The sequence below is a fragment of the Saccostrea echinata genome, unplaced genomic scaffold, assembly GCF_033153115.1.
Source record: "Saccostrea echinata isolate AGI-Se365-2 ecotype Australia unplaced genomic scaffold, CSIRO_AGI_Sech_v1 ptg000010l, whole genome shotgun sequence".
Lineage (NCBI taxonomy): Eukaryota > Metazoa > Mollusca > Bivalvia > Ostreida > Ostreidae > Saccostrea > Saccostrea echinata.
The window spans coordinates 12,470,001-12,490,736 of NW_026889759.1; positions in this window are offsets into that span (position 1 = coordinate 12,470,001).

The following is a 20,736-nucleotide window of genomic DNA, read 5'->3' on the forward strand; positions in this document are numbered from 1 at the left end:
TTACCTCAGCTGCTCCAAATACTCTTGTACATGTAGTTGACAGCAGCACGAAGTGAGTTGGGCTGAATTGTCTTGCCACCCAAAATGGCATTTTTAATAGGCGAGGCTTTGGATGGTCTCAATTTCAGGTCCAGGAGGACTATTAACAATGGTTGTAGGAAATGTTTTGATGTTGAAATAGTGAAAGAATGTGTTACAAATATTCAGTTAGTAAATGTACATGTACTTTGAAATAGCAGTTTAAATACATGGAGAAATAAATTGAGAAACAGTGCACTTTTTTGTGTGCAGTAAATATACTCTTTATCCAATGGGTAGCACTGTAGCTGTCTGGTCATCCACCACAACTTTTCAGACCAGCAAGCTTCAGATCTTGGTACCCAAAGAAAGGTCTTGTCTCAAGAAATATACCTGTGAAATATGAAGGCTCTAGCTCCAACCATTGAAAAATTATGACAAAGGCTAAATTTTTTTCAAAAGAAAGTCAAACGTCGAGGTCAAGCTCAAATGGTCAAAATCAATGGTGCCTAAGGGAAGGCCTTGTCACAAGTGATACACGTGTGAAATTTGAAAGACCCAGTACCAACCATTCAAAAGTTATGACCAAGGTTGAAGTTTTTCAAAAGTAGGTCAAGGATAAAAGGTCAAAATTGGTACACAATGGAAGGTCTTGTCACAAGAATTACAAGTATGAAAGCCCTAGCACCAACCGTTCAAAAGTTACGGCCAATGTTATAGTTTTTCAAAAATAGGTTAAACTCCTAAGGTCAAAGGGGCAAAATTGTTAGTACCCAAGGGAAGGACTTGTCACAAGAAATACATGTGAAATATGAAAGTCCTTGCACGAACAGTTCCAAAGTTATGGCCAAGTTAAAAGTTTTTTTTTTCTCCAAAAGTAGGTCAAAAATATTGATACCCATTGAAAGGTCTACTCGCAAGGAATACACGTGAGAAGTATGAAAACACTAGCACCAACTGTTCAAAAGTTATGACAAAGGTTAAAAGTTTGGTTAAATTTTGCAAAAGTGAGTCAAACTCTTAAATCCCACTGACATAATGGAGGGTATAAAAAAGTATTTTAATACTAAAAGTAGAAATTTTAATTTGCAATTTTATGTGATGACAACAGAATGCTGTTGCCATCTTTTGAAAACTTTTTCATGTTTGTAAATCTATCTTCAAAAAATTTTCACTAGAAGAAAGATTTTATTTTTTTCAAAATTCTTTTGTTTTATTTCAAGAGGAACACCTGCAAACACTTTAGCACGCTCTTCTCGGGTTAAACGCTGCATATATTATTTTTTTCTATGAAATGTTAGCGCCTCAGTTAACATTCTATCTACTTATCTAGTGTGTGTAGTGTATATTTATTATGCTTTTTAATACATATACGAAGTTTTATTTAAAAAACACACTCTTTTGCCATCATTTTAAAAAGCAAGGGAAATGGATTTTTTTGTTTTTGTTTTTATTCAGACCCTATTAGGTATATTTTTTCTTTTGTTGAAGATTAATTGTCGTAGCCATTTACCCGATATATTGTATTTTCAAACTAATTTTTTTAAAAAAAAGTGTCGGGAGACAAACTTCTGAAAAAATTAAAAAACGTTAAAAAGATCTTTACCATAATTCCGTTTCCTGTAAATGTTTTTATTTGTCAAAATATTTACAGGTACAGTATTTTTTTTTTAAACGAACAATTTCATTAGTTGTGATTTTTCTCTGTTCATTATATATGGCACGCCGATTGCTTCAAAATTATTTTCTGCACGACCTTAAACAAAAATTACACGAGTAAGTAAAAACTTACACAAAGTGAGGAAAATATACACGAAGTTATTAAAATTTACACAAACTATAGAAAAACTGCACAATCAACAAAATATTTACACGATATAGTGAGGAAATAGCACAAACGTAAAAACGAAAACTGCACGAGTGAGAATACAACATCGACATAATATGCAAATCATCCTCATTGCGCACATTTCATTAATATTCATTATCGAACAGCTCAATGTGGCTTGGATGCTTGAAACATATTATAAATTAATACAAAAGGAGGAGTAACGAGTATTCTTTTTTAAAAAAAGATTCTTTTAAAATTCCGCTAGACTCTCAAGAATATGTACAACGAATATTATACATGTAGATAAATTGACAGGCACGCAATCTTAAACTTGTAGTATATGAACACCCCCGAAAAAAAAAAAACATTCTACACAGAATATAGATAACGTAAAAAAGGGGGATGCATATTACCAGCTGTGTGTTTAATTGTTGGATTTTTTTTAAGTATGTCATTCCTCTATATAGCAATTTCTTTTGAAAGTTTAAAACAATGACATATAGGCCTAAATAAAAATAAATAAAAACAACATGTGATATAATACAGGAGAGTTAACAACAAATCACACTATTCTCCTCCACCACCCACTGTGTGTACTTTTGGTAATAATCAAGGATGTGCATGCGTGACCTTTTCATACAGAGATCTCTCCCTGCTGCATGGTTCTGGAACGAAAAACACCTGTACGCTAATCGATTTATAGCTCTTTGACACACCAATAATACCTTTTGATTAAAGATTACTAGCAATTCATACAAAGATTTTGAAGCAATGTTAATTGCGATCATCTGGGTTGTGGAATTTGACCGAAAACATTTTGGAAGTCAACAGTAAAGAAAATCGAGTAAATAATTGTGCAACTTAAATTTTAATATTGAAACGCATATCTCACTTTTTGATATACGTATGTAACAAAGTAGTGCATGTAGTCTTAACTTCTGAGCAACGTGTGGTGATTTCATAAAACTCCATGAAAATGTAGAAAAAATATACAGTCGTTTTACTTGTGTGAATTAAAGCTTTATTTATGTTGTTTTTAATGCACCGGTGGTAGTCTATTTTGAATAGTTAAAATGCATATAAAGGAGTTAAGAAAATTTAAAAATTATAACGTACAGGCACGTATAGTATCGGTATAGGGGGCAGTCAGAAATTTTTTTTGACAACCTACCTGAAAAAACATTGACAAGCAAAAAAAAAAAAAAAGGTAAAGTGTCCAAACTCGAAAATCCTATTTCGGGGGGGGGGGGGGGCTTCCGCCTTCCATTTTCTTTTCGAAACACATTATAATACCGAATTACTTTGATTTAAACTATCCTACAACAAAGATTGGGGGGGGGGGGGCAACCAGCATTTCAGTGGACATTTACAATAGAAGTGGGTTATGTTTGGAAAAAAGTGGGGGCCCTTCCTGATGCTTCGTGCCTGAAATATTTTTTAAGAATTTAAGGGTACATATAATAGTCTAACGAAATCTGGATTGCAATTCAACTGAACTGTAACGATATTGTAAGACCAAATTCAAGAAGACATATAAGATGAACTTTATTAGCTGGGACTTGGCTACACATGCATATTTATTTTCAATGCAGATTTTGACAATAAAAAATTTGCACACGCTAATAAAACAAAGATTTCTTGAGGTTTCTATTCATCATATGTTTTCTTATATTTATTCGTAGTCATGCTCACCTAGTTGATGCCATTGATACACATGTACAATATTGCTATAAAGTCATGTTCTTTTTATAATGACTATAGATTTGGGTAAAAAAGTGTTATTACAAAAAATTAGTGTTCGGAAAATAATTAAAATTTTATGCATACGAATTCGAAATGTAAAGAGAATTTGTTATCTTGGAAAATATTTGTCAAACCTCGAGATCCATAAAGAACATGATTTATTTGCATTTTTCAAGAGTGATAAAACATGTGCTATGTTCTTTCTGTTTATTATAATATCCATTCCCATTTTCTTATTTGTAACATTTTACGTAATTCACTATGTTTTAAAATTTCTGATGTGTCATTATGGTCCAACGATTTGAAACTTTAATAAATACATAGATTCAGATGTTGCGACTCAATCAATCCACGAACCAGATCCGCCACTAATGATATGTTTTACCAGTGCCAGGATTATTTGAGTAGAGTTTTGTTATTTCATTTGGACTAAGTAACAAAACACAAAACCGCATGTACATAAAGCAGATAGAATATATATATTTTCCCTTTATCTGGTCCTTTTTATTAAAAGTGAAAACATTTATCAAGTAATCGCCATTACGAATGAGGGTAACGCTTACCCTTAGGAATGTCTTGTTTTTTAATTGAGTAGTTTATGACTGAAAATATGCGATATCATTTAAGGAATTCATAACAGTGTAGGCTACAGATATCCAACGAAAATTGATATCTTCATATTTTATAAGTAAAGATACATGTATAATTAGAAATAAAATATTTTTTTTATGTTTGACTTTAAAAACATACTGTGTATATCTAAGGTCAGGTAATCCCCACTTTTTAATCTTGTTGAAAATAAAAAATATATCCAGCCAACTGAATATTTTCCTATTCCTAAATGAAAAAAAAATTGCCCAAATGAATTCATAATTAGTACAAATGAGAAGTACCAAAATAAATTCTACAATTTAATGATTATAATCAGCAATAATTCTGCCATCATTTTCATGAAGAATCCACTTTATTAATCGTTTTATTACGCATGTGTTAATTTTATTTTATACAAGTACTTTCCGTTAAAGTTGTATCTATAAGTAAGGGAATATTAAAAGGCCCTAGAGCGTATTACTTTTAGTTCGGAGTCGAGTGCATCATATGGAATGGTACTTTTTTTCCCCGCATTATAACACAGACATGCGATTCCTTTCTAGTCACAATTTATGTCCGGCATCATATAATACCTCCATATTTTGGCTAGGATATCGGTCAATATAAGAAAAATATAATATCTCCGAACAACTTTTAAATTTGTTCACACAAGAAAACATTTCATTCGTTCGATTGGCATTAGCTAGAAATCGGATCGAGTTTTAGCAAAGAAAGAAGCAAACAAACATGCATATCATCGTCAACGCCATTTTCTCTCGATTACATCCAGCATTCATGAAGAGATAAAGAGTACAGAAAACCAAGAACACAATGAATATTCTATGTGCATAATATTGATATGCGCAGCTGTATGCGCAGTAAAATTGTTTGTGTAATTTTTAGTTTCCTCTGCTCGTGCAGTTTTTGATTTTACGTTTGTGCATTTTATACCCCTTAATCGTGTAAAAAAAAATTCGGATTCGTGTATTTTTCGTTATGTTTGTGTTAAAATCTTCCAAACTATGTGCAATTTTTACCGATACGTGCATTTTTATTTTACTCGTGTATATTTTTCCATCAAGCTCGTGTATAAAATCGTGATCGTTGTGCAGAAAATAATTTTGAAGCAATCGGCGTGCCATAATTATACGCCTTTCTGTGGCTGACTTGCAGATAAAAAGAATTGGCGGTATCGGTATACCGGGTATTACGATATATATATATATATATATATATATATATATATATATATATATATATATATATATATATATATATATATATACATACATACATATATATATATATATATATATATATATATATATATATATATATATATATATATATATATATATATATATATATATATATATATATATATATATACCTGTTAAATTAGGAAATATATTAATTATATTACAGCTGAAGCAATTTGATATATTTTTGCACACCGTGTCATTCTCTTCTTGGTTTTTATCTATAATTACTTTTTTAGGTATGAAAATAGCAATGACGGATATACTGGATTTAGAATTTAATACTTCCAAAAGTTTATAACAATCTTCTGGGGAAAAAGACCATGATTCAAACATCTTTAACAAATTAGCCCCCCCCCTCCCTGAAAAATAAATAAATAAAATAAAATAAGCTATATTAAATATTATTAAATATCAAAAGAGAAAGACAAAAAGAGCATTTTCCTCGTTTGCGTTGTTTTCTTTTACAACTGTGAAGTGCCATAATACACTGAATTCTTTTTATAAACTTTATTTCGCAACATTTATCAAGATATAAATTATGCCCACGAAAGTAATATCATTAATCTGAGTTAAATTTGAGAATAAACTATTTACTTCCTTTTCTTCTTTGTTAAAATTTATTTATTTCGCAGAACTTTTGATTTTATGATTTAAACTGAGTTCAGTTTGACTTTGTTTACTTCCTTTTTTTTATTTTTAAAGTTTTAGTTATTCACAGAACCTTTCTTAAATACATTTGTATGTTGAATATATAAACTTTTTATTTTGAAATAAATATATAAGTACATGTAGGTAATCACAAATGTTGGAAGAATTCGAAGAATTTCTTCGTTTTGGATCTTCCTAGAGATTTTTCCCAAGGGAACAAACTAAAAATAGCGGAACCCAATTGCATCACAGCAATGCATCGCATAGATCATAATTTCGGCGAGAAACCGCGCAATACCCGTACATGTACTTCCTATTGTCTAAGGACATGTGGCAATTCCGCTAGGGAAGTAACTAGCTGTATAGAGACATTTTCTCCATTTTGATAGTAATTATATTGCTTTAGATTTTATACTTTTGATTTTGCAGATCAATCCAAATTGAAGTATTTAAATAAACATGTATTTGTATTTGGAATTAATAATTAATGCAGAATTAAACTTCAGGAAATTCTCCCCTTTCCCAACAAATGAGTATTGAATGATTTATTCCTCCACTTTTCAATGCATCTCTCTCTCTCTCTATATATATATATTACCATGTTCCTTCTAGTTTTTTTAAACACATTATTGGGACGCCATCAATACCGTTGTTGGAAGGCTGAAAATATTGTCCTGTACTTGGCACTTACGGCCATTGAGCAGTGAGGGATTTTTTTTTTGTGTCAGCACCTACTTAGCTGCAGATTCGCACATAACTCGCTGGTATAAAAAAAATGGTATGGACGACCAGAGAACAATGCCACTCATTATCAAATTACGCAAAAAAAGTGTGCTGTTTCTTAATTTATTTTTTCTCCTATTGTTGTGTACAAGTAAATGTTTGTGGATAAAGACAATCTTATTTTGCGATTTGTCACGGTGTGGTTGTTTTTATTTCACTCCATTAGAAGCTGATGACAATGCATGATGTTACTTGTTTTTATACTATACACTGATCTTAGAAACATTTTTTTATAACTTTGATGTTTGACATTTTGATATTGATGAGAATCTGGAATTCCCGTATCTGTTAACAATATCTGGGTGTTGGTTAAGGAACTCTTCAAACCAATTTGTTTTGGACCACAATCGATCTTGTTCTTTATTTTTCTTTCAATTCATTCAAGATGAAATATGACATGGAGTCATTTTATATTTTTTTTTACAGTGTTATGTTTATTTAGCACAAATTCATAAAAAAAAGCCCAGCCAGCTATTCCTTATAAATTTACATTAATCTTGGTACATATTCTCGTAATTACTAGATTGTGGGGTGTAATTTTCTTACTTATCTTACTGTGATATTACATTTAATAGGGTTTCGTACCCCTTGGATTGATAGATTAATGTAAATATTTCCACTGAAAAGAGAATGTACGGCGTACTTTCTTTTGATCAGTACTGTATTTCATCACAGACAAGATTGGATTGATTAAACATTTTTGTAGTGATATTGTCTTATCCTTGTGCTTTTGAAAACATCGTATCTTAATTTCCCAGATCATGTGTCATAAATTTCAGGAAATAAAGTTCAAAATTACACGAGAGTATAAGTTATTTGATACAAAAATATCCTATGAATTTATACAAGAGGAAATATGTAACTTAAAAAAAATATTCCCTCTAAAACCATAGTGTTTTAAAGTGTTTAGAAGATAAAATAAATATACGTTAAGTAAATATACAAATTTAAAATGAATTTGTTTCCTTGTGACATTTTGTGATTCTTCTAAAAAGTTAAAGCTTTCGAATATTTCGATATAAATATACTGTTTTTAATCATAAGGCGTCGGAAAGGGGGGGGGGCATTCGCGCTACCCCTTTTAAAATTGATCGAAAATATCATTTTTGAAAAAATACAAATTCACTATTCTTTTCTTTAAAGAAATTCTGCTGGTTTTTTTTTATTTAATATGTGAAATGATGACTTCAAGAATGCATCATATCTAAACTCCTTTTAAATTAGTATAAAGAGAGAATTCACTATTCAATATGGACTTAGATTTGCCAAGTGACCAATGTAGAAACGCAATTAACATTCAAACACCAGCAAGTGGAGGGAAGACTCAAAACATCGTATAAGAAAGTAAAAGGATGAAAAAAAGCAGGCTCCGAGCGAAAGGAATTTGAATTTGAAATGGAGGAAATATTTGGAAATTGTCATTCCACAAATCCATATTTTGTTTTAGAAAGTAGTTCAGCAAGAATATATCTAAACCAAACCCGGAAGAGCAGGGCCAAAGAACCATGTCCTAATAGCAGCAGTGAAAATGCTGACTCTAATAAAGAATCAAGATCAAGTAAGGATAATAAAAAGCAAATTAATGAAGGGAAATCAGGAGGAAGAGAAAAAAAAACATCATCGCACATCAGGTGCATCCCAGGTGAGATAGAGTTTTTAAAATATTATACAGAGAAACGAGAAGAAGAAAACAAAAAGAAGGAGGAAGAGGATAGACGACTTGCAGAGACAATACATTTATAAAGAACAGATGGAAACAGAACAAATGCAGGACTGACAAATATTCTTGGCGAGCTTGCAGCTGCAAAGAAGAAGTAATGCATATATATATATATACACTAAATAAGAGGGACATCTTTTTTAAATTTGTCCATTTCCTTTTCAAGTTTTGAAGTTTTTGTTTCGAGAATGGTACATATATCATAGGTTTTGATTTACATTTATGTCTAAGCAGGTTGATCCATCTAGTAATTTATTTAGTACATAATGTACTTATCTGTGGTATTTATCAGTTTGACTGACCTTTGTTATCTTTTATGCAGCAAAGAATGTCTTGCGTACTTTTTATTTATCCTTTGTTTTGTTACTGTTTCACATAAAATATAAAATGCTGTTTTAAAGCAATCCTTGTTACGTTTAAAAAAAAAAAAAAAAAGCTAAGGCCAATAGAAAACTGTGTGACCTCGACTTCTGACTTTAAAATATCTGAGAGTAGGCCTTTTCCTCTCAGACTTTGCATGAGGTTTTGAAAGACCATGCATTAGTAATTTTATTTTGTCATAAGGAGAGTTGTCAGACGTTGAACAATTATGTCACACCAAATATGGCAAAGATGAATTTCTGTCAGATACTGGTACATTTATTTAAGAAATAAGGTATCGTTTTTAAACATCTATCGGGATATAAATACGGGTTGGTCACGAGATCAAATTCCATAAAGCCCGAAGGGCTTTATGGTAAATTTGATCTCGTACCAACCCGTATTTGATCTCGTACCAACCCGATAGATGTTTTAAAATGATACCTTATTACTTATATTTACATTTGTGACTATTATATATTGGCCTGATTATAACCTTAAACGCGTGAAATGATTTATTTTTTCAAACTCAACGGCACGAGTTTGATCTATTGATTGCGCGTCAACCCTTTATGACGTCACTGAGAAATTACGTCGAACGTTTATGACGCGAGGAACCCGTGTTTATACGGATATAGATACGCGTTGCTTTTAATAGTTAAGAAATAAGGTATCATTTTTAAACATCTATCGGGATATAAATACGGGTTGGTCACGAGATCAATTTCCATAAAGCCCGAAGGGCTTTATGGTAAATTTGATCTCGTACCAACCCGTATTTATATCCCGATAGATGTTTTAAAATGATACCTTATTACTTATATTTACATTTGTGACTTCTTCATATTATATATTAGCCTGATTATAACTTTAACGCGTGAAATGTTTTATTTTTTCAAACTCAACGGCACGAGTTTGATCTATTGATTGCGCGTCGATCCTTTATGACGTAACTGAGAAATTACGTCGAACGTTTATGACGCGAGGAACCTGTGTTTATACGGATATAGATACGCGTTGCTTTTAATAGTGTTATATAAAAGAAAACATTTGCAAATGTAAATATTGTTATATAAAAGAAAACATTTGCAAATGTAAATATTTATGAATATATATTGACAAAAATCTCTCACTGACATATAAACAAAAATTGACAAAAGGTATGATGTTTATGCAACATGTCACATTGTAGTCTTCGATTTGTTTTACACATAGGAATATAGTGATGTATGTGTGCAAAATATTGTTAAAATCATGGTTGGGCACTTGAAAGTTGTCTGGTTAAGAACAAGTGTTTCAAGGTACCTTCAACAGTGGCTGCAGTAACTTCAGCAAGAACTTGTTCATTTATCTCTTTTCAAGGTTTTCAACACGCTCATAATGATTTATGGTGCAATTATTATGCAACACACACGTGGCAACAGCAGTTTTCACAATGTATTCTATATCAACCATGTTAATGTGTTGCATGCGCCAAAATCTTCCTTTTAGTACACCAAAAGCATGTTCATTTATGGCCATGACACTACAAAGTTTTTATGTTGAAAAGCTTTTCATCAGCTGTCATATTCTGCCTTTCACGGTACGGTTTTATCAAGTATGATGTAAGTGGGTATATTTCATCTCCTACAAGATGATTTGGTCCACATAGCTGTGTTAGGCATTGGCAATCTTCAGAGTTCCTGAAGATCCTGGCATCATTGACACGTTCAGGCCATCCACAGTTTATATCTGTAAATAGCTGGTCATGGCGACATACAGCTTGTAGTATAATTGAATGAAAACTGTTTTGATTCACGTAATCAGCCTCATTTTCACCTGGGATTGTTATGGATATGTGAGTTCCGTCAATTTCTCCAATGACTCCTGGAAACCCAATTAAATCTTCAAATTCTGATATTATTTTTTGTTTCTCATTGTTTGGCCTTTTCACAAATTTCTTACACAAATTTATGAATCTTCTATTATGAGATATAAATGTGGATTCTTGGACATCAAATCTATCAGAGATTGACCGAACTGTTTCTTGTGTAGCTAAGTACCAAAGCAGTATCATAAGGTCTTTTTCGAGAGTTGTTTGTAACCTTCCACCTGTTTGCCGTCATCTTTTTAAAATTGTGAAATTTGCTAAATGTACTAAAATACATTCAAATGTCTCCCTTGATACTCTGAAATGTCTTTTGAATTGTTCAGGTAAATACCCTGGAATCACTCTTTCCACATATCCATCTATTTTGCTTATATCATCTCTTAATCTGAAAAAAAAAAAAAAAAAAAAAAAAAAAAAAAAAGAAAAAGAAAAAGTGAATCACAGGAAGCATAATATGGGGTTATGATTTGACCATAAAAATTTTAATGACTTAAACTTTTTAATAATACACAAGTATGCTTTCGCAGTTCAATGATCTTCCGTAAATATAGGTATTCTCCACTCTTAGTTTTTAGAAGTTAAAAAAAAATGTATAGAATTTCATTACATAGCCGAGCTTGCGGGCAGGCAAGATTAAGGAAGTCATTTCTCCGCCCTTTAGAACTGATTCAGTTCTAAAAAAGCCACAACTGCTAAAAAATGCAGTTGATATTCTGCCATATTCAGTACCCTTCTAAACACTCGATTAAGACATAAATTTCAACCCTCTGACATTCCCCTCTGCTTCTAGAAGGGTCCCAATCAAGTGCGCCCATGGTCTTGCTGGATTGTAATCAAACAGCTAGTAGGATATGGCGCACTACTCTTGGATTCACACTTGCATTTTCTAAAAGGCAACAAGAAAAAAAACAAAACAAAAACAAACCCCCCCAAATACCCATTATTTTGTGTTCTATAGAATTCAGCCTGAGATAGTTATGTCTCTGGTTTGGGTACTCGTTATTCTGGTGACTCAACTGCAAAAATACAGTTGTGGTGGTAAAGAAGTAAGTTTGAGCTCGCGGCGAGAAATATTTTGATTAATTCTTTTTGATTGATTCAATATTTTTTCCCTAAGCAACGTTTGTTAAAAAACTGAAACTTAAAATGAGTCGGGTTTTTTTTGTCCAATCGATCGTATGTTTTATTTTTAAAGGTGAGTGTTTTAAATAAAATAGTTTCATTGATGTACAATTTATTTGGTTGTACATGTATTTCAGAAAGAAAATGTAAAGAATGCTAGTATCTTTTTTTCCATAACAAAAGACCTATTGGTAAAAATTTTAACTGTTTTTGTTTGTTATAAGAGTATGGCAACCATTTTCATACGGTTTCTCTTAGAGCCATAGATACTAAGCTGCTAGTTTAAGTATTTTTTTTTTATTTCTCGGGAATCATGCAATTTACTGTTTGGTATTTAAACTCTTTCAATTTACATAAAAGATAAAAGATATTTTATTTTAAGATATATCAAATATTACAATTTTTACAACTCGAAGAATACTCATCATTATACACTACGAAAATAATGTCCGCAATCACGTATATCTTTCCCATATATGGTCGTACATTGGCGATTCTTCTAGCTTTAGATAACATCGTTCTTGTAGCGGTAGATATTCACCCTGCCGTTAAAATTCCCAACCCAGATAATTTCTCCGAACAAGCTCAAAGAAATCGGTATGGAGTAATTGCCCTTCAGGGGTGCAAGTAACTTCAGAAACTCTCCTTCAGAATTCAAAAGATGAAGCACATTGTTAGCGGGGTCAGTGATAATGATATTGCACTGATTATCAGCAACGACATCTGTTGGCAGGAAATCATGATCAAGATTCTGGCCCGTATAAACACCAAGTTTCTGACCTTCAATGGTGAGTACATGTAGAATACCTTGTCGTTCATTAAGAAAATCAACAACACAAATATCACTGTTCCTTCTTTGAATCACCCGTCTTGGGAGGGTAAACAATCTAGTTTTTCTATCCTCTCGAAATTCATAGTCTCGCATGACGTCACCCGACAGGGTCATAAGTCTAATCAGACGTCTGCTAGCGGAGTGCAAAATAAATTCCATAGAATTGTCAACTAAAGTTACAAATATGCCACCGTTATTGGCTAAACTTACTCCTTCTGGTTCCAATGGTTTTGTAGATATTTGATGTTCAAGGCCTCCGGAGGACGATATTATTGAAATATCGTGAGCCTCTAGATGTGTAACGATAATTTCATTGTTTGGCCCAATGGTAAATGCATCACATTCACACATGATATCCACGGTGTTTAAAACTTCTCCTTGAAAACCAACTTGGACTATTTGGGTTCCTTTCTGTTCATACAACCAGCTAGCTGTCTCTGCAGACGCTGCGAGAGAATTTATACCATCAGCACCGAAAATAAAGGAAGCAACCTCTGTCAAAGTAATATCGTCTGTGTTAAATATGTTTCCTGCAATGGACTCCATTACGCTGCCATCAATGCTTTCAGGCTGAACGAACACTGAAAAGAAACATGACGCAATGTTTGTATTTGGTCTAGATATTTTTTTCAGATTATCTTCAAAAGAGAAATAGTGTTCCAGAAACCGATGGTCAGTCATGTTACCCTCTTCCAGAACCACACACATTTCCTTCAAATTTTTTTCTTGCTGTTCTAGTTGTGTCTTCATCACATCTAAGTCGGCATTTTTCCGCGATAAGCTTTCTGTAAGCAGTTGCTTGTGTCTTTCTTTGATTTCTGCCAATTTTCTTAAAATGTCATCATGATGTCGAAGTAATATTGCTATCTGCTCCTCACATTTTTTTCTATTTTCCTTCTTCATTTTGTCAATGGTCTGTATTCTTCGACGTAAAAGTGGAAAATAGTTTCCCTCAACATCTTCCATAGTAGTTCTAAAGATTTTTCTTTTGTCATCTGCTAGTTTGCGGACAGGCTCCCATCTGTGCCTCACATGAGACAGTCTAGCACAGACGAGACACACAAGCACCTTGCAGTCTTTGCAATACTGGTCAGTGTTCCGATTATGCCGTTCACAAAGTTTTACAGCAGTTTGTGCTAAAACCAAATCTGACTTATCAGGTGTGTGAGCCATAGAAAAATCTGGTCTGGATTTGGATATCTGTGTACTAAACAAGGAAGGAAAACATTAAAGCTGGGGGGAAGACTGTCCTTATTTCCCTGCTTGATTTCCTCGCGCCTGCTTATTATACACTGTTTAAAATTTCCTCATTTTTGTTTCTATTGTGGACATCTGGAACTGATATTATGAAGGGTCTCAAAAGCCCGTTTTCATTAAATATTGCTTAGGTATTGTTAAAAAGTCGAATACCTTGAAATTAAATCTTAAACTGCATTATGTCTTTAGGAACACATAAGGTATATTCATTTGTTTAAATTAATATTTCCCTACTTTTGAATAAGATCGACGCTATCACGGTACATTTTACCTGATTATGTGTTGAGTAGTACATACATGTATACAATGTAAAGTAACGTTACCCTTGTTACCAACTAGAAAAAAAGTTTGCTTGAACGTGTGTTATAACTTGTAAGAGGCGATATCCAACATATAGAAAGTTTGTTTGATATGTACTTTATATTTGCGTGGGATGAATAAAAGATGCAGGAAAGATTTGGGACATAATTTAATATAATTAATAATTTAATATAATTAATAATTTAATATAATCTCTTTAAGACATATGTTTTCAATTCTAAATTTTTAATAAGAAGGAAATATCCAACTTATCACTTTGAAATAATGTTGCGGAAATGGAGAATGAGGAAAAGCAAGAAATATTTATTATGCGGCAAACTCGTATCAGATAATGGAAACCTAAGTTTCTATTCACAATATAGTAAACACAGGTAACCAGTAATGATAATCGAATATTTTGCTGTGGGTAATTTTCGCTGTTCGGTGTTTCATGACCGGTAAATCAGGAATTGCCCAAAGAGAGAAACATTTTTTTATCCCCCGTCATAAAATATTTGGGGTATATACTTAATATTACCCCTATCCATCTATCATTCCGACATTGTCATTCCGTCAAAACTTTCTGTGCTTTTAGATAATGAATTGATTTATCTTAATATGTCCTTAAATTGATCACTTAGAGAAAAACTTCGAGTTTCAAGTCGATTAACCCATTTTCAAGATAGTTTTTGTCCTTAGACTTTGAAATATTCAATTTTTCACTGTTTTCGGACGTTTTTGCTGTGCGTGTTCATAATGAGCTGATTTTTAGAATGTATCTTTAGTTGATGACTTACAGATCAGGCTTGAGTTTCTTGTCAATTGACCCTATTTCACAAAAGTTATTGCCCTCAGAGTTTAAAATTTCCAATTGTTCACTTTCTTCCGGACTTTATCTTGCTGTGCTGTAGATAATTAGCTGATTTTTATTTTCGTATGTATCTTTTTATCAATGACTTAAAGCTCTGTTCAAATCAATTATTGCTCAAATCAATTATTGATGCGTACATCAATTTTAAAATTATTTAGCTCAACAATGTAGTAAAAAGTTTTGCTCGCAAAAAATTAGAGCTCGATGTAGTTCAATAGTTAATCTCATAAGTTTAATTGATGATATCGTTAATAATTTCACAGGAAGTTTGTTCAAAGTTTGCTCACAGAATGAATGCCGTCATCTTAAAGGAAGCAACAATTCAATTAAAGAAATTATTATTTGAATTACGTATTTTTGAAATAATGATAATATTCTACTGAAGGAAGCAATTCGTCTTCTTCAAATGAATTCTTGTTTACATCAATGTTATCTATACTTATAAATTAATACATTTTGCAAATAAACTCCGAAACGGATGCACCAGAGTTTTCACCTACTCCTCTAAGAATACACTAGATACAAGATGGTGTCCGTAAACTATATTTAGATTTAACTCGCATTGTAAGTATCGTACATTAAATTAAAAGTGTACTTTTATTTTCTATAAACAGCCATGAAATAGCAAAAACATGAGTACGGTGGCGTTTCCGGTTGGCGGATCTAAGTTTCTGGCAATTTTCAATGAAACTGACAACAAGCAATCGTTTATTTATTTCATAAAACGTCATCACTAAATTATTCAATCAAAACTTGATTTAAATGACATAAAAGAAATAAGTTGTGATAACCGATTAAAAAGGGAAATGTGCAAATTATTTTTGTTATTCACCGATCTTAATATTGACGGAAGCTTCTAGAACATCATATAGCACCGAGCCCGATGTTAAAAAGAAAAACGAGACGATTATAGCTGCAGGAACATAAAAAAAAGCTTATGCGTGAATGGTCATTGAAATAATGGTAAATCATTGATAACACTATAAGTTGTGAATATATTTATATATCGAAAGACTATTACATACATGTAGTAGGTTTTCCTAATAAATTTATCGGTAAAATGTGTAATATATTCCTCACTGGCATCGTGGCAACGAACCCGAAGTACAATTTCTACTTCGTAATAAAATTGCTTACATGAAAAGAGAAAATTAATGTATAAGATATTGCTCAAATACAATTAAAGCTGTAAAATTTTGTGCTTTAATCAATACATTTCAGTTTTTTTTTCTGAATACAGTCTTTTGTATAAAATACTCGGCCTATTGGCGTTAAAACCTAATTTTTACACAGGTACTTGCGTCTTGGTTTATAAATACATATGTACCTTATTGATATGTAAAGAAGGTAAAGTACATTTTAACATATCAATAAGGTACATACATATTTATAAACCAAGACCCAAGTACCTGTGAATTTTTACCCCCCCCCCCCCCAAAAAAAAACCCAATCAATTTATCAATAAAATATGCATATTCGCTGCTTTTATCCTTGACGAAAATAAAATAAGAGCATCTGAAGTACAATATCCATAACATAGTATAACAGGTTTCACAATAATCATCAATTAATTAAATAATGTTATCTTTTTCAAGTTTTTACAAAAGGGGGTGGGGGTGGAGACGCACATGTGGGATTTTGAACAAAGTATTTCTTCCTGCTATAAGCCTGTAGGCTGTCAGTAAAAACTACAATATATTTTCTGTCGGTAGTGTATAAATTCAATTACCCGCGCTTGCGCGGGATTTCATCTAGTTGTTTTATAAATTCATTTGAAGAGAGCAACAATACAATTCATGTGTATCAATTCAGCAAATTAATGATGCAATCAAGAATCAAATTAAAGCGCCCAATAATTTATGATTAAAGATACCATTAATTCTTTGAGAAAAAAAATCTTTGAATGGTTGTGCGCATCAAATGAATTGATCATATTATAAAATATTCAAAGACATTTATTTGTGATGCTAAGTATCATAGATGCATACTTTATGTTATTCTTTTCAAATAAAAAAAATCTCATATCATAAAGACAAAATCCTGTCAAAAAGTCTCACATTGTAAAGGCAAAGTCCTGTCAAAAAGTCCGATATTGTGGAGGCAAAGTACTGTCAATAAGTCTCATATTGTGAAGGCAATTTCCTGCCAAAATGTCTCATATTGTGAAGGCAATTTCCTGCCAAAAAGTCTCATATTGTGGAGGCAAAGTCCTGTCAAAAAGTCTCATATTGTGAAGGCAGAGCCCTGTCAAAAAGTCATATCGTGAAGGGAAAATCCTGTCAAAAAGTCCCATATTGTGAAGGAAAAGCCCTGTCAAAAAGTCATATCGTGAAGGCAAAATCCTGTCTCAAAGTCTCATATTGTGAAGGCAAAATCCTGTGGATGCTATCAGGGAGTTTTTATAATATGCCCATTTACAGCTCCCAACTGATACAATTTCTTCAAAACATTGTATTAAACTCCCTGCTTACCTAATTATTATTCAAAGTTAAAAGTTACATAACGATTTATAAAATTTCATACTGATACTCACTGTCAGATCAAGTGATGTTACAGGGATTTCAGTAGCCTCGTTTAAAGTCAGCATTTCGTAAGTGTTATGGTCGTTATAATGACCTTGTTAGTAAATATATAACCTATCATTGGGTCGTATTTTGGGTGACTTGATCATACCAATTGTTGGGCCTTTGTTTTTGTACTATAGTACCGTCTACCTGATCAATACTCGTATCAACACTTCAAGTAAGCGCGTTATAATTAAGCGGCCTCGATCAAAGGTCACTCGGACATAGTAATTTGTAAACAAAGTCTTTACGAAGAAACAATTTTACAAAATAATCAAGATTTTTGCGAGAACAGCGAGAGAACATCTTTTAAAGCAATTGCAAATTGAAAAATCACGTAAGAATTTTAGTTTTTAAGTACAAACCAGTAATGTTTCATTCATAAATGTTTTTTTTCCCTGCGTTTAAACGCGTGGTCTCGTTAATTTTTGTCGTGTATTGGGATAGTTACTTTTACTTTAACAGTTTAGTACAATCAATGCGTTTAGCTACGTAAGTTCTAAAAGATACAACAGTTAATTTGTGACTAAACAATTACTTCTTGAATGAAATAAAAAAAAAAGGCCAGTTCATTGATTGGTATAAATTCAGTTCAATTTGAAGTCCGTGCCTCACTTCACATAAGGTGGTGTACAGTTACTCAAACAAGGAAAATACACATTTAGCTTAATAGTGTTCAAAAGCAGTCTTTGCTCTGGATTGCTTTAAGTTTAAAAAAAAAACCCTAGTATAAATATTAGTAGTCACATATTTCTGGTTTTTTGTCTTAACTTTATATAAAATGCAAAATTTTTGAAAACTTGCATTGAAATAGTTAAGTAAATTTAAGCTACTTCAAGTTGCTTAATGTACTGATTGTACTTAAGTACTTAACCTGTTTAAGTATAAGAAAAATAGATAAAGTGAAAGGACTTCAGACACCATAAATTAAAAAAAAATATCTATCTTGCATGTTTTTTTCAGGACATTCAAGGAATTTATGGGTAATGTTTATATTTTGCTTTATTTTTATTTATAATCTTTAATTTCCATTTATGTCTGCATGGAGTTTCAAGTTTCAACGTTGAATGTCAAAATCTACATATAATAATGTCAACTCGATGTTGTGCGTTTAACTTCTGCACAAATAATGCTACCAAGATAACGAAATGGAAAAGGCAGACATGTGAAATTCATCACATTCAATGTGGATTGGGTTCATGCATTTGTGAACCCCCATTCCGTCTCTTCCCATTTCCAACTGAACTGAAAGATAATTATTCAAGACAAAAATGGACAAGCATTGTTAACAGGAAGAACGGGTCAGAAAACTGGAAACCCAAAGAAGATTCCAGGGTTTGTTCTGGGCATTTCTTGGATGGCAGGCCAACTCCTGCAAATCCCTATCCAACACTAAAATTAAGCTACACACCACATAGGCCAATTATCTCTAGACCACCACCAAAGGAGAGATCAACAACAGTTTTCCAGATTAATCAAGGAAAAAGAAGGAGACTGGAATTGACAGACCTTTCTATTCCTCAGAATCCAACCTCAGACCCTTGTGAAATGGAACAAAGTTTATGCAGAGGAACTGATGGAGAGGTAAATATTTCTCCAAATGACAATAATGATAAAAAAATTGCCCATTTAGAGGCAAAAATTAAGGAACTTGGGATAAAACTTGCTTCAAAATCAAAGGAAAAATCATCAGGTCCCCTCAAAAGATTTTCTTTGAGTACAGTTGCATAGGGCTCACGGCGGGTGTAACCGGTCAACAGGGGACTTTGCTTAGCTCCTCCTAGGCACCTAGTTACATAACGATTTTAGTCGATTTATAATCTCATACTGATACTCACTGATCAAGTGATGTTACAGGGATTTCAATAGACTCAATATTCTGGAATTTCCAGGGGTATGTGTTTTATGCCCTCTTCACATATTTGTATTGTTTGTAGATTTTTTATATCGATCACTGTTCGTTATCTTTACCTTGTACATGAATCCAGTTTAAGTTAGATTATGAGATAAGGAAGAAAATGCTTCCAAGTGCAGTTTAAAACAATGATACAAGGAAATCTAATTTTACTATTGAAAGTGAATATCAACATATTAAAGGTGTCCTTCTAACAAGCTATGTTTTGTTTATGACATATGTAGTAAAACAGGGGGCTTTCTTGTTTGATTTTGGTCACCTTTAATATATCCCCCGCTTTAAAAGTGGGGGATAAATAGTGATGGGGTGTCCGTCCCTACGTCGAAGGGTAGCCATTCCTTATCCGCAACTCTCTCTTATACCACTAAATTTAACGAAACTTTCACAAAAAAATCTTTATTACACAATGACATTGTGCATGCATCTCCTATATAACATTTGATCGGACACATATTTGGGGAATCCCATGGTTAAACAGAGACAGTGCCATTCTTTCTATTATATTTCGGTATCCATCTCTTACCTGAAACCCCTCCCCTGCCAATGAATAAAATTTAATGATAATTTCATATATGTGAGGCGGAGGGTATCATTTGTGAGCTCTGTGCTCAAAGTGTCTCTAGTTTTACATTTCGATCGGAAAGACATATTTGGGGTTGATACAAATGGAGAAGATCCCAATTTTTGATATACATGTACTTTGGAGTACCCATCACTTATCCGCTACTCCTCTTACACCACTGTATGCAATTTAACGAAATTTTCACAGAATCTTTTTTTACATAGAGCCATTTTGACATCCTATTTTACGTTTCCATCGGAAAGATATTTGGGGTTTCCCTTAGCAAAACAGACTTTATTATTCTTTAACAGAAACTTTAGCAGAGTCTTAATTACATTTACATAGTGCGATAAATGGGATACCTGTTTTATTAACGACACTCCTCCTAAACCCCTGAATGAAAAATCAAGAAATGAACTTTGCCCTTATACTAATATATGAGTGGGGGATCATTTGTGAGCTAAGTGCTCACAGTACCTCTAGTTTG